Source organism: Hemicordylus capensis, chromosome 12, assembly GCF_027244095.1.
Source record: "Hemicordylus capensis ecotype Gifberg chromosome 12, rHemCap1.1.pri, whole genome shotgun sequence".
NCBI lineage: Eukaryota > Metazoa > Chordata > Lepidosauria > Squamata > Cordylidae > Hemicordylus > Hemicordylus capensis.
In genome coordinates this window covers 19,796,311-19,809,672 of record NC_069668.1, presented here as the reverse complement: position 1 = coordinate 19,809,672, position 13,362 = coordinate 19,796,311, and the positions used below count along the sequence as shown (strand labels likewise).

At 53.3% G+C, this 13,362-nt stretch overlaps 1 long non-coding RNA gene across 3 annotated transcripts in view; it reads left to right on the top strand.

The window, feature by feature from the left end:
• Positions 1-13,362, top strand: part of LOC128336239 (uncharacterized) — a 134,679-nt gene that overhangs the window by 71,541 nt on the left and 49,776 nt on the right. Inside the window, exon 1 of one of the 3 annotated variants that reach the window (XR_008311868.1) lies at positions 6,329-6,457. The exons of the other annotated variants lie outside the window; for them this stretch is intronic. This is a non-coding gene — a long non-coding RNA (uncharacterized LOC128336239). Of the gene's footprint in view, positions 1-6,328; positions 6,458-13,362 lie in introns of those variants that run through there. 3 annotated transcript variants of the gene reach the window in all.

Sequence of the window (13,362 nt, the reverse complement as noted above, 5' to 3'; positions counted from 1 at the left end):
GTTGTGCCGCGCTTCTGTAGTTTGACGCAGCAGCCGTCTGTGACTGTCCCTTCCCGCCACGATCCGTGTCGGGGCTGATATAACACTCCCCCAAAAGGAGAAGAAGTGCCAGCCATGCTGCTGTGATGGTGCCCATTATCTCCCGCTCCAGACCCATCTGGGGGTGGTGTTTTCACAGTGTAGACGAGTGAGCACAACAACACAAAGAGGATCTTGACGCCAGCACAGATTCAGCCCATATGGGATTCCTTTCTTCTGTCACCCCTGAAACTTCAGGATGGAGCCGGCTAGAAATGCAAAGAAACGGCACATCGACAACGTCCACTGGATTCCAGCAAGGGGTGAGAGGAGATGTCCTCTCCTTTCAGGAGTGTCTCGTCCTAAGGAGCCGGGGGCGGAGGGGCGCCAAGGGAGGCACAGCTGCCTCTCCTTCCCAGAGCGCCATCTGCTCCTCTCTCTCCCAACCCACCCAGCACAGCTCTACTTGATGAATGGCCACCCTGCAGGCCGTGCAACTCTTGGGCAGGAGGGGAGAGAGAGGAGCTGGGCTCCTGTCTCCCTTATCTGTTCTCTCCCAAGTGGTCCAAGTGTCTTCGAGGATGAAAGAAGGAAGGCGCTTGGGCTGGCATTGGGGTGCCATCCTAAGAAGTGCTCCGTGGCCAGGCTTGGATTCACAAGGAGAAGGGGCTCCCCTTTCAGAAGAGCCGGCGGGACATTCAACTTGAAGCTCTGCCCATACGCTTGCAGCTGCTGAGGTCCATTTAGGGTTTTTTTTAGCCATTCTCTCCAGAGAGCAAGGCAGAAGGCACTCTGCTTTATCCCCTTTATTTCTGCCCTTTGGGGGCCCTTTTTAAGCTCAAGGAACCTAACCCCCCAATTCCCATTGATTCAAGGTTTCGTTATTCATGGTTTCCGTATCTACGCCTATAGGGGAGAATGGAGCGCCCGCAAGAAACGAGGGGCCAGCTGTACTTTGCCAGGGGTGCTGAGGAGGTTCTGGTTGCCACTACCCATCAATCCCAGTTGTCACCCTGAGCACCCCCCCCCCCCGCCAATACTCATGGGAATGTTCAGACATGTAACTAGGGGGATTCCTTGGAGTCGAAGGGGCACCCCTCCTGACCCCAGAGCCTTTGCATAAGCAGTTGTGAGAAGGGTGGACGTGGGATAAAACTCAGCACAGTCTAGTAGGCTTTACTTTCAACCGAGCAAAAAAGGGTTGAAAGTTTAGTTGATCACAGTAACATAAAGGAACAGAGTTTACGGGTAAAATGAGGTCATGCAGAAAGCATACGCATTGTGTGTTCACTTTCTGGCCTTGGTCTAGGGGACCAACAGCCCCAAATTCTTGGTTGCCAAAGAGATGTCTTCAGAATCTCAGGCCATGAAGCATGGGACAAAGGAACAGAGGAAGCTGCCATATACTGAGTCAGACCCTTGGTCCTAAGCAGGGTCTGCCCTGGTTGCATCTGAATGGGAGACTTGATGTGTGAGCCCTGGAAGATATGCCCCTCAGGGGATAATGGGGCCGCTCTGGGAAGAGCAGAAGGTTTCAAAGTTCCCTCCCTGGCAGCCTCTCCAAGATAGGGCTGAGAGAGATTCCTGCCTGCCACCTGGGAGAAGCCGCTGCCAGTCTATAGACCAATGGTCTGACTCAGTATATGGCAGTTTCCTCTGTTCCTATGTTCCTAGACTGTCAGGAGATGCCAGCTGGTCAGGGGCGCCTCTTCCCGAGGGGTCCTCCTTCCTCCTGCAAACTCCCTGGCGGTGGTGGGGGGCCTGGCCTGGCCAAGCAGCCCTTCTCCCATTTTATCGCCCGGCGTGTGTCGGACGAGAGCATCCTCCTTCCTCGCTCCCTTTGGTGCTCTAAAGCCGAAGGTATATAAAACCAGTAAAAGACATAACAGCCAGCCATCCTCCTCGGAAATGCCGGATATAAAACAAACAACTCGGCACACTTCCCCTCTCTCTGGAGGCACGCTTAAAGTTAAGCACGTCATTGAAGAGAGGCAGCCGTGGTGTTTGTGCCTCTGTGCAGGTGAATGGAGTCGTAGTCGTTTCACAGAGAAACGGGGTTCTTTCTTTGCTTTGACATAATCTGCCGAGAGAGAGAGAGAGAGAGAGAGAGAGAGAGAGAGAGAGAGAGATTGGACTCCACCTTAGAAAAGGTGCAGGAAAAACAAAATGCCCCTTAATAAGGTACCTGCTGCCACCCATGGTTTTTGAAAGCACTTGATCTTCAATGAATTAAAAATAATAATAATCTGTTGCCAAATTTGAAAAGCGGGCTCTCAAACACTACAAAACATTGTGTGTGTGTGTGTGTGTGTGTGTGTGTGTGTTTTTAAGGCCTTCTATAGGTGAGGAGCAGAGATGGGGAGAGACGGTGAGGGCGGGCAGGGAGCTCCAGTCTAGCAGAAAGTGTCTTTTCTCTCTCTGTGTAATCAAGGCAAAGACAATCAGTTCCTATCGTGAGAATGATGCTGCGTCATCAGATGTCTTCTCAGTCTGAAGAACAGGAGTTGCAGGAATCACCACCATGTGTGAGGAATGTCTCACACAATCCTTGCTTTTGAGCCACGTGGCAGACAATCTCCGGGTGCGGTGCCGGCTTGAGTTTCCACCCTGTGCCCCCGTTCAAGTTAGCCGGACAATCCTTGTATATGAAGGTTCATGTCGACATTCCGTTTTCGTCTCTTTGTGGCTGACTTAGAAAAAGCTTATTTGCCTGGAGAGAATCTTTAGCTCTCCTCCAGGAGCTGGCTCCGTGTGTTCCTTCCCCCTCACCCCTACAGAGATGCATCTGTAGGGATTGCCAATGGCTCTTCTTCGGCTGTTCAGCCTCACAAGAGCTGCACTGCCTGGAAGTTTTTCGCACTTTGTCGTTAAGAGTTTTAAAGTTTTGTCGTTTAAGAGCTTTTAGGTTTTAGAGTTTTTATCTGTATTTTAAATTGTTTTAATTGCGTCAAAGTTTTAACCATTGTTGTGCTTTCAATGGCAAACTGCCTGGAGATTTCTATATGGGGCGCTCTAGAAATGTGCTAAATCAATCCATCATGGAATGAGGTGACTCTTTGCAAGGGCTGGGAACTGTCTCTTTGGGTGCACAGCATCAGAGGGGGGCACCTCTGGCTCAGGGGCAGGATGGAGTCCACCTGCCCACCACGCCTTGCCAGACTGCCGTCTGCCTGGACCAAACCTCCCATGCTTTATTCCCCTCCAAAATCTAATCTATTCTGGGAGCAACAGCCATTTTAAATAACAACAACAAGAAGAAGAAGTTAAAATAATAATAATAACAAGTCAAAATAATCGACATAGCAATACCAGGGGATAGCAGAATAGAAGAAAAAGAAATAGAAAAACACCCCAAAATACAAAGATCTACCAATTGGAATTGAAAGGCTGTGGCAGAAGAAGACCAAAATAATCCCAGTCGTAATTGGCACCCTAGGTGCAGTTCCAAAAGACCTTGAAGAGCACCTCAACACCATCGGGGCCACAGAAATCACCACCAGCCATAGAAAAAAAGCAGCTTTACTGGGAACAGCCTATATTTTGCGACGAGATCTATAATAACCAACAGTATTGATGATAAAATCCAGCCGTCCCAGGTCCTTGGGAAGGACTCGATGTCTGGATAAAACAAACCAGTCAATAGCACCTGTCTGACTGTGTGAACAAGAAATAATAATAATAATAAAAAATAATAATTAATAATAATTGTTGAATGCCACCAAACTGAGATTCACAGCAAGCCAAAGGAGTCCCCAAGGCTTCCTGGCAGCATCCAATCAGCCCAATCCGCACGGCTGTCTCTGTTTTTGCAAAAACACCCCCACCCCCAAAAGGTGAGAGAGAACCAATTTCCACTTGGCCGGCTAAGCCAGGATGTTTCCAGGCAGGATGGAGATGAAGGACACCAAAGGGCCCTTCCCAAGGCACCCTGCTGCTCTGCTGGGCCATCTGCAAAGACAGGGGATTTGGCCCGCAGTTTGCTCAGAGAAACTGTCAATAGTAGAGAGAACTTTACCGAGGAGAGTTTGGGGGACTCTGCGGAACGGAACGCTGACCTGCCCTCCAACAGAGGAGGGTGAGGCGGCAGGTTCCTCCTGGCGGCTGCTGGGCCAGGCTGCTGGGCCGCCTTGGCCACTGGTGTTGGCAAATGGGATTTGCCTGGCCGTTCACCTCGGGATGTGAGCCCTGGCTGTTTGGGGCAGATCCAGGCCTGGAGTGAGTGTGTCAGGGTGTACTGTGCATGCCATGCCAGTCCTGTTGGGAGCAGGGAGCCCCTTAAGTGGTGCAGCGGGGAAATGCTTGACTAACAGGCAGAAGGTTGCCGGTTCAAATCCTCACTGGTCTGTTCCCCAGACTATGGGAATCACCAATATCGGGCAGCAGCAATCTAGGAAGATGCTGAAAGGCATCATCATCTCACACTGCTTGGGAGGAGGCAATGGTCAACCCCTCCTGGATCCTACCAAAGACAATCACAGGGCTTTTCTGTGGGCGCCAGGAGTCGACACCAACTCAACGGCACAACTTTACCTTCATGGAAGCCCCATTTCTGTGGGGACCCTTTCCTGTTGCTTTCAGGATCCAACAAATGGATCACCTTTGTAATTGCACCCACTTGGGCTTTAAGGTGTATGTGTGTGTGGCGGGGGGGACCTCTTGCTTTGAAATGCTTCCCGCCCCCCGCCTGGCCCAGCACCACCCTCGGTCATCTCCTGGAAGAGGCACCACTTTGAATGCCCAGCCTGACCCCAAATGCAGCAGCATCCTAGGGAAGTGTGGGTTGAAAAGAAACCAGCCGTTGAGTTGAAGTGATGGGGTGTGTGTGTGTGTGCTGCCATTGTTTGTACCCACACAAGGCAAGGTTGTGCCCCCCAGAAGAGGGGGTCTTCGACACGGCAGCGGGTAGGAGGACGCAGCAGCCCTTGCGGCCAGGTAGCCAGGTAGCCGTTGCAAGTTTTGGGGAGACCAAATGGAAGGCCATTTGTCTCTCTTGGGAACCATCTTGTGGACGGCGGAGGCAGCAGCATACCAAGGGCTGAAGCCCACCTTGATTAATTGGCTCATTTGTTTATTTCTTTTATTTAATGAGGTGTGGAGCAACCTCTAGTGGTAGACGGAAGAACGCCCTAATGGTACGTCCACTGACTTTTGTGGCATTTGAAAATCGATAACTACACCGACGTGTCCAAAGACTAGAAAGGGAGCAATGTGGTGCAGATTGGTGCCCTCCCAGTCCTTCGGTCTCCCCGCCCCACACCCACACACAATATGGGTCTGTGGCCCAGCTCGGCATGCAGAAAGTCCCCGGTTCACTCCCCCCAGCGTCCCCAGGGGTGAAACAACATAATCGGATGTGGTTTTACTTCTCTGTCCACCCCCCGCCCCCAATAATACTGGGGTAGTGCAGCTATGTTGAATCTTAACTAAAACCTGGAAAACTTCCTAATGTGCAAGCAAGTTGCCACTTTCTCATGAGCCAGGTCTTGCTGCTGAGTGAGATTGCTCTCCCTCCCTCCTTCCCTCCCTCCCTCTCTCTCTCTCTCTCTCTCTGTGACCTTAGCGTCCATTTGTGAAAATTATCTGTTTTGGCCAGCTCTGCTCTCTTGCCTTCAGCCTCCTGTTGGGTTTCATTGGCTGCGGCGCGGCCCTTCACCGATGCATTTGCCCCACCGTTCATCCACCCCTCTCTTAATTAAAACCATCACTTTTAATTACTTTCCTGCAATAAGAATGATTCACAGGGCTTCATTTCTTCCAAGTCAAATGCCTCCTTTTAGAAAAGAGCTATCTTTTAATAGGAAATATTCCTGGCCCCTCCTGTGCGCTTTGGTGGGAGACTTTTCTATTGGCTTGCCTCTCTCGTCTGAAAAGCCTTGGCCAAGATCTAGACAAAGCACTCCCTTTCCTGGCTCCGAGACCCATGAAGAGCTACGCATACAACCCTTTTCGGAAGGACTACCGTCTTCCAGTTCCTTTGTCTTTTAACCCATATAGTGCCCTGGAATGGGGCTACATGCTGCAGCCTCTAAATACATATTATTTTGTCTATTTTCACGTCTCTCCTTCCGAAACACCAGGTCAATAGTATACTGCCAGAAATGTTTTTATGCGGTGGTTTGTATACAATTGTATGGGATGCTAAGAATCTATAGACCAGGGGCGGAATGAGGACGAGGCACGAGGCAGGGGGAGGCCGTTGTCTGGGGCCCCCACTGCCTGGAGGGGCCCCCAGAGACGCCCCACATGGCTCCCCACGGCCCCCTGCCCAGCCCCCAGGCCCCTCAGCTGATGGGCGGGGCTGCCTCCGTGTAGGCCTCGCTGAAGCCTGGACTCGAGTAGGCCGGCAGGCCCCGAGCCAGCCAGGGAGGAGGAGGTAGCCGGAGGGGCCACCCCAGTCCTCTGCAGCAGCAGACCCCCTGCCCAGCCCAGCCCCTGCCAGGTAGGACGTGGATTCCTCCTTTTTGTGGTTCCCCCCCCTGCAGATATATAGGGACCTGCTTGCCATGGGGCTTTGGCGGGGGGGGGGCTGAGAAGTCTGAATATTTACCTTGAAACAGGCTGGGAAACTGGCTGGCTTTAGAAAACCGCACAACTGTCTGAAAAGGCCTGTCAGTGGCTTGTTTCATGGCAGGAAATAACAAAAACTTTGGGAAACAAACAATATTATATTGTCTCTATTTGTTTATTCATCCATTGATAAATACACTTCTGTTCAAGCTGCTTTGCAACCCAGAGGGTCTGAGTGAGGACTGTGGAGCCTGTGTGGGGGGCTTTGCTTTGCTTTGGTTTTTTCTTGCCTGCAAACTGCGCCCCAATAACTGGCAGGGGCGACTTCAGGGTCCGTCTGGCCCCCCTGCGAATGCAGCAGCACCTCCCTAATTCCCGAGGGGGAGAGGGGTGTCGAAGGGCCCTAAAAGCCCCCCCCCCCGAGTGAAAAGCCTGCTGGAATCCCACTGGACTGGATTGCAGCAGCAGGGAGGGGCCCGTTTTGATAACTAGTGTTTCCAGTGTGTTCAAGGCATTAAAAGTAGCGCAGATATATAGTATTCAGTGTATATCACTCTGTATTGTGAAGTGTGTGTGTGTGTGTGTGTGTGTGTGTATTCAGGGAAATGTATTTCCAGGCAGCAGACTTATTTTGAAATACCAGACTTGAATCCTTGCGGGCCTGGGGTGTGTGGAGGCCCTGGACTTCTTTTTTTGGGGGGTGGGGGCATTTTAAAATCTCGTCTCTGGGCCCACTGCAACCTTGCTACGCCCCTGCTAGAGACAGCTCCTTAGGGAGGGGTCTGGATGTGTCCCATTGCAAGTTTTAGTAGAGGAGAGCCGGTCTGGTAGGAGCAAGCATGACTTGTCTCCTTAGCTAAGCAGGGTCTGCCCTGGTTGCATAGGAATGTGTGGAGTGTGAGCACTGGAAGAGATTCCTGCTCTGGGAAGAGCAGAAGGTTCCCAGTCCCCTCCCTGGCGGCATCTCCAGGATAGGGCTGGGAGAGAGACTTCTGCCTGCCACCTTGGAGAATCCGCTGCCAGTCTGTGTAGACAATACTGAGCTAGATAGGCCAAGGGTCTGACTCGGTATATGGCAGCTTCCTATGTCTCTGTCCTCTGTTCCTAGCAAGAGGGGGATTGGAGAATATCCTGTGGATTGTTTCCTCCTTGCCTGCTGAGAGGATGGCAGGGCTGGCGGGGGGGGGGGGGGGCGGCGCGGGGGGGGGAGCCTGCCCTTCCCACCATTCACCCTCTTCTCTGCCTCTTTAGCCCCAAGTGAATTCCAAAAGCCAAGGTGAGCGGAGGCCATGCCAAGGGAGGGAGCAGATTTCGGCAACTCCTCACAACTGCGGTGAGGCAGTGGTGCAGCCAGATCAGGGCCCCGTAACCCTGCAGCCCAGCCAGCCACACACCACACATGACAGCACACAGAGGCATCAGCAGAACCAGCCACAAAAGCAGTCATGAGGTCACCGCAAACACAAATGCCATCGGAAAAGCTTCATTTTTAAAAAAACAGTGTGCTCTCAACCAGAGGTGCGCCTAGGTCATTTTGGAGCCTGGACCTAGAGGCCTATGGAGCCCCCGCCCCCCCCCCCCCGCAAATTAAGCATCATCATGCTTGGCTGGGTGACCACACCATCTGGGACAGACAAGGGGGGCCCCTGGGGCTCTGGAGGCCCTGGACTTCGGCCCGGAGGTCCAGAGGTAAGAGCACCTCTGTTATCAACACACCGGAGATAACCAAATGCTGTAGCACACAAACGGAGCACATCCGGCCCTTGACACAACATCGGAACACAGGCCTTATACTGAGTCAGACCCTTGGTCCATCTCGCTCACTCTTGTCTACCCAGACTGGCAGCGGCTTCTCCAGAGTTGCAGGCAGGAGTCTCTCTCCCGGCCCTGTCTTGGAGATGCTGCCAGGGAGGGGACTTGGGACCTTCTGCCCTTCCCGAGCGGCCCCATTATCCCCAAAGGGGGGATCTCTTACAGCATCCACACCCACACCCTCCCATTCAAATGCAGCCAGGGTGGGCCCTGCTTAGCTAAGGGGACAAGTCATGCTTGCTGCCACAAGACCAGCCCTCCTCCCTGCACGTCAACACGGAAGAACAGGAGGAGGAGGTCTCCCAACAACAAGCCCACCCTTTCTGCTTGGGAAGCAATACCTGGGACTTCAGAAGCAGCATCCCAGGAGAACTTGGGAGGCCTCCTTTGCCCTTCCAGCAGGCCCAGAGCGGTTCCCAAGGCCACTGCTGTGCTTTGCCTCTTGAAAGGTGCTGGCCGCAGCCATGAAGAAGTATATTTGGAAGAGCCCTGGTGATGGTGGTCAAGCCGAGGCAGCCTGACTGAAAGGGAACGATGCCATCTCACTGGGGTGGTGGGTTCTGCCCCATCTTCAGCACCAGCGTTATTAATAGGTGTCCCCTGATATCCTCCCATAGATTGCCTTCCATGGGGCACATGAGCTTCCATGGGGCACTTTCAGATGCTCGGCAGGACACGAGAACCCATAAAGGGCGGGGAGGAGGAGAGGCATTTGTGGAAAGGACTATTTTTAGGGACAGATAAAATATCATTCTGCGAAATGGATTTGCTGGCCGTCCTCGCCCAAACGGAGCACCTATTAAATTGCAGAAGCCATTATTCCTCAGCTTGGGTGGAGGATATATGTATTTCTGAAACTTTTCCCTCCAAGAGATAGATTTTATTATTTTAAGCAGAGTTTAAAACCCACTTTTCTTTTTTATGATGAAGGGCCGGGGGTGGGGGGATACGATGAAGGAAGCCAGTGCTCAGAAAGACGGCCCGGCAGCACCCAAGCAAAGACAGAAGGGCCCCCAAGAGTTGGGGAAAGCCAAGTCCACCTCCTGCTCAGATAGATGGGGGGGGGAACCTTGGACTAGCCTGGCCTACCTCACAGGGCTGTTGTGGTGGTGGGTGGGGGGGAGGAACCATGCATGCCAGCCAGAGCTCCTGGGAGGGAGGGAGGGAGGGAGGGAGGGAGCCCCCCCACCCAAAAAGGACCTGACTTCAAAATGCCTTCTCTGCTCTCCACATCCAGAGGCCCCTAGCTGGATGGGGTGAAAAGACATTTGCCCTAAACCCAAAGACAAAGGTGCGGTTGCCCTCGGGGTCAGGAGGAGGAGCCTAGAGTGGATCCAGGGCAGATCTCGAAAGCACAGCCCAAAGGGCGGGGGCCAGATCCCAGTGCAAAAGCCGCTTTTAAAAAAGAAAAGGGCTGTGGCTTCCTAGCCAACTGGTAGACTTGTGCACAGACCTAAAAAATGGTCTGCCTCGGTCTGTGGCTGCTTCCTCTGTGCCGATGATGAAACCCGGGCTGTCCCCAGAGGACGGCGTTGGCAGGTGCTGGCGGGCGTCGTTTATTCCCGGCTCTTGCCCGGAGAGGTGTCTTCGTTCAGGGACTGGGCTTTGCCACTGCCACCCACCCACCGGCTACCGGCCTCCCCCCCCCCCCCCGCTTCTCTTCCTCCCACTCCCAAGCCGGGAAACAAAAGGTGAATGAGGAGGAGTCCAAGTCTCTGCGCGCACGAAGCTGGTGGCTGGGATGTCTGCCAGCCAGCCGGGGAAGGTTACAAACCTCCCGCCTGGTGTGGGCTGCCGGGAGGGGGCTGTGGAAATTTACAGCCGGCTCCCTGCAAAGTCACAGTTCAGCTGCTCTCCTGCCGCAGGTGCTCATGGGAGCTCCCAGGCCCCAAGAAGATGGATGGAGCCTTCTCTCCCTCCAACTGTAAATAGACAGCCAGCCTTGTCAGAACAGGCCTGGGCCGTCACGCCCTGACAGCTGAGGGGCTCCCCAACACACACACACGCACACACACACTCCTCGGCCAGCACTCGGGGCAACCGTTGATTTGTCTCTTTTTTATATTTGCAAACCGCCGAACACATCCAGGACATCCCAAGGCAGTGAGCAGCCATTTCAAACCAGAAGGCAAAAGCAGGCTAAGAAGGGCTTTAACAAAAGGCCAGCGGAAAGACCTTCCCTCAGTGAAGAGCTTTATTACGGTCCCTGACCAGATTTCCCCGTTAGAAGTTGACGTCCAACGCAGTTGGTCTGTCAGATACCACCATTACATTTAGGTAGAAGATCACCCAAATCGGCACACTTTACCGTTTTTTACCCAAATCAGGGGCGTATCCTTACCTAACTGATAGGAGGAGCCTTTGCCATCACTTGGCCAATCTTGTCTGCAAGGGCACAAGATTCAGCAGCACAAGAGGTAACGGAGAAAAGAAAGAGGATTTTTTAAAAGATAAGAATCCATTGGTCTTCCCTGTAAGTTCTCTTAAAATCCATTGGTCTTCCCTGTAAGTTCTCTTAAAATCCATTGGTCTTCCCTGTAAGTTCTCTTAAAATCCATTGGTCTTCCCTGTAAGTTCTCTCAAAGGGGTGGAATCCACTTGCTCCGTGGAGGAGTGCTATACAATTTACAGTGTCACCAAATTTCCAGCTTTGTCTGATCCAAAAGACGCCTGTGCGGGTGCGAGGGTCTCTTTCTGTACCTCCCCTCCAGCCAAGCTGATGGAAGCCCCTTCCCTGGCCAAAGACCCCAGAGGTCAAGTGGGAGACAGCTTTGAAGGGCCTGAATGGCGGGGGGGGGGCTGGACCCCCCAGCCTGCTCCTAGCCATTGCACAAGTTGCTCTCTCGGTGCTGGTTCCTTGGGCTGGAAGGTGCAGTAGAAAACTAGAACCTGGAGCCTTTGTGTGGGGAAAGGGGTCAGTTCCCCCAGGAAGCCGGCTTCCGCCCCGCCCCGCCCTCAGCTCCTCATAACAGGCATTTAATTGAGATGTAACAGGGAAGTTGTTGCATGTTAAATAAATACTAATTGATTATTTTAAATATATGTGGCAAGAGTTTAACAGCTAGGCAGTGGACCTCTCGACATTAATGGGGCTGTTAAACGTCAATTATTATGGTTTTATAATCAATGGATAGTTAAGAGGCCTTAATTTTCTTTGCTTAGGTTCAATGGGTCAGCATTTGTATGTTGGCCAATACAAACTGTATTGGGCGGGGGGAGGAAGGAGAGAGAGAAGGAAGGAAGGAAGGAAGGAAAGATAGAAAGAAAGAAAGAAAGAAGAAAGGAAAGCCAGCCAGCCAAACTATACACATCCAGCAGAATCTCCTGGTAAAGCTTTAACCCACACAGCTACCCCTTCAGGGGATGAATCTGAATGTCCACCTGGGAAGGAGGACAATGTCCCAGGAAAAGCAGACCAATTGCCCCCCAGGGAGGACGGCTCAGCCTCGCGCTCTCCCTTAGCTGCCCGTTTTCTGTGTGCGAGGGATGGGTGGTGTGCCTTCCAGATGCTTCCCTTCTGCAGCACAGTCCCTGTCCGTGGTGCTAAAGCAATGGCTGTTCAGCAGGGTGGGACTCAGTCCAGGTGGGCCCCTGCTTTGGGTGCACAGGCCCAGCCTGCCACCCACCCCGGCAGCCTCCCCAGGTAGGGCTGGAACAGACCCCTGCCAGGAACCCGGGAGAGCTGCTGCTGTCGCTGCCAGCCAGCGCAAGAAGGACTGGGCTAGATGGAGCCAGGGGTCTGACTCGGGGGGGAAAGGTGGCTGCTCCTCCTTAGGGGCGCGGGGCAACTCCAGCCATCCTCCGGCAGGCCACCCGGGCACAGTTGAGGAACAGCCTTCCTTGGAGTTGCTGAGAAGAGGAGGGGCAACCCGGCAGGGTTGGTTTTCCTGGCAGCTGCCCCCTCCTGCCGCCCCAGTCCTGCCGAGGCCTCCGGATTTGGGGATGGGGGATTTGAATTTGATGGGGATTTGAACTCGGGTCTCCCCGGTCCTAGTCCAGCAGCACTCTAACCACGACACCACGCTGGCTCTCGCCTGTGATCCCAGCATCACTGACTGCACCAGCAGCTCTTCAGAGGTGTCCCCGTGGCCCCTGGGGACGCCTCCTCCCACCGAGGCAGCAGCAACGGGGCGGGTGCTGCAGCGTAACCGCTCTACTCTGAGGAAGCCATTCCCACAAGCCAAGTGAGGACCTGAGGACAGGTCACCTGCATGGGCTGCAGCAGCCCAGCTGGAGGAAGGAGGGAGGGAAGAGCACCTGGCAGGGGGGTCGAGGAGGAGGAAACGTCTTCATCGCTTCCCAGGCTTCAGATTGGAAAAAGAGAGATCAATAAAGCAGAACTTCATTTAATGGTGTGAGAAACTATCTAGAACGGAGATGGGCAGGGGCCGCTGATTACAAAACAAACAAGCCAATTAGAACCCAGCAAGGAAAGGAGGGCGGGGGGAGGGAGGGAGGAAAGCTGGTGGCGGAGCCTGGCTTGGCCTGCCCAAGAGGCCAGGCCTCCATCCCTGGCGGCAGCATCTCCAGGAAGGTTTTCACACCGGGCTTTGGAAGCCCTTGATTACTCGCAACTCCTCCGGAATGGAGGGGGTGTGTTCACATATTGGCCAGACCTTGCCCCCAAGTCCCTGCGCGTTATCAGGGAGCAGTTCACACACCATTCGGGTTTTTTCACTGCATGTTTAGAGCATAGCCCGTTATATCCAGGGTAAAAGGAATCCATTGTTTGTGTCAGTTTTGGGGAGGAAACTTCAGGTTCGCAGTAAAGCCTCCCAGTAAACTCAAAGTAAAGCCTGCTGTGTGTAAAAGTCCCTGGGAGGGCTGGGGGAGACTCCTGCCTGCATCCTTGCAGAAGCCACTGCCAGTCAGTGTAGACAGTACTGAGCTGGATGGGCCAAGGGTCTGACTCAGTATATGGCAGCTTCCGTGGTTCCTATTTCCTAGAAGGGAGCTTTATTGGGTTCCTCCTCCCATTCAAATGCAAAACAGGGCACTTTTTTGCCTTGGTTTTTTGGGGGGAAA